This window comes from Propithecus coquereli, unplaced genomic scaffold (assembly GCF_000956105.1).
Source record: "Propithecus coquereli isolate 6110/MARCELLA unplaced genomic scaffold, Pcoq_1.0 Scaffold198, whole genome shotgun sequence".
NCBI lineage: Eukaryota > Metazoa > Chordata > Mammalia > Primates > Indriidae > Propithecus > Propithecus coquereli.
In genome coordinates, this window is record NW_012144744.1 from 2031202 (window position 1) to 2033164 (window position 1963).

Here is a 1963-nt window from a genome sequence, read left to right on the forward strand (position 1 = left end):
GTATAACTATTGTACTTGCTCAGGGCAGAAATAGCCTTAGAATAGTTAAAATTCACACCTTCTTAATCAATATTTCCTGATTATTGCTAACATGAAGGATAGATTTATCTTAAAGACCACAACAAATACATTCCTTCTAATCTGGACTTGTCTCTAATATAAGGCAGCATTTAGTCACATATCTTTATCTTTCTCACTTTTTCCTACATTCAAAGAAGTCAAGTCCAATTTTCACCTTTCTCTCACTCTTGCCTATCTCTTAATTCAAAAGGTGTTCATTCTTCATGAGAGATTTAAAGAGTGGGAGGTGGCAGGCAGAAGAATTATGTCCTAAAATTCAATAAACACTTCTCTTTTATGCATGGGAAACCTGTAGAATTGCCTGCAGAGGGATAAAGCAAAATGGATTAAACCAAACCCACTTTCCTTTCCTTCTATGATCCTACTGCAATGTTTATGCTAAAATCAGGAATAAAATCATTCAGTTTTTTTATGCTTTTAATAAATCAAATTTCTCTGTAGGTCAAAGATGAAACTGGTGTTTATTTGCATCTCAGTTCAATCTCTATTTAGTAGCTTACTTCAAAATGGTCCTTATGGGAACATACATATTCTTATCAAAATGCCAATTACGTTTGTGTCTTCAGCACTAACAGACAGGACTTCCGGCACCCTTCTTGTGAGTGCTTTGTGCATCTGATTTGTAATTTACACCGATCAGACACTGGCTCAACCTAAGGCCTCTGGGGTATGAAGTCTCACCAGTGACTGAAACTGAGGCAAACCCTCCACACATATTGGGTCAAGTCTCTCCTCCCAATGTACTTTCCACTATTTGAATGGGACATGTTTAAAGTGTGCAAATAGTAAATAGAGAAACTATGATAGCAATAAGACAGGTCTTCTCTGACACTGTGGCATAGAGGAAAAAACATCAGAATCACCAAACTTTCGTAAATTCTTTTTGAATTAATATAAACTTTAAAGATAAACTAGCCTAGCCTCTCATTTTATAAATGGAATAATACATATGTTTGTGTCATTCCATGTTGCTTAAACATGGACTTATTAAGTATTTATTGGTCACCTTCTATGTGCCCGACACATGCTGGGTAGTGAGGACCCACCTTATGGCGCTAACAGAGCTTTTATTTGTGGCAACAGACCCTAAATCAAAAAGTCATGACTCTCAATGACATAATCAAAAGTTACTTTAGGTACTATGAAGGAATTTGTGAGTATACGATAGGGGACCTTATTTTTTGGTGTTGGCAGGAAGCAGAGAAAGCCTCCTTAGGATCAGACTGGATGGATTAGTATGGGTTGTTAAAGAAAAAATTCTCTGTGCCTCAATTTCCTCATCTGTAATATGAAGGAATTGGACTAAATTCCTTTCCAGTGCTAAAATTGAATCATTCACCAAATTTACAGATAGGGGATTTAAGTTTGACTGGAAAACAGATGTGGCCATTATTCAGGAAGTTGCTGGTTTTTACATTCATGTGGATTGTTTATTATACAGTTCAGGAAGAAAAGACACTTAAAACTGGTATTGGGGCACCCGATCTTTTTTCAATATGTTCAATTCAAATCCTTTACCTTGCGCTTAATTCTCATGGGATTTTCATGGTATCTTCTAATCAAAATCTTAAGCATAAACTATATAATGGCTCCAGATTTCTCTTTTGATATACACAGAGGGACTAAGGGGGTTATTTCCTTTTCCATATACAATCATCTCTGTAATGGAAAATATGTTTCAAATTAGGCATCAATTCCATGAGTGAGTGCAGTGTGAACACTCTATGACAACATTTAAAAGACTATTAAAAATGAGAAATGCACATATTTATGCTAAACTCTGTTCTTTTGTTTGTAAATATTAGCATCTCTATCCCTATCTGAGTAAAACCATCTAATTTTCACTTGCAGCTCATGTTAAGGAAAAAAGTAGGGGTAATAG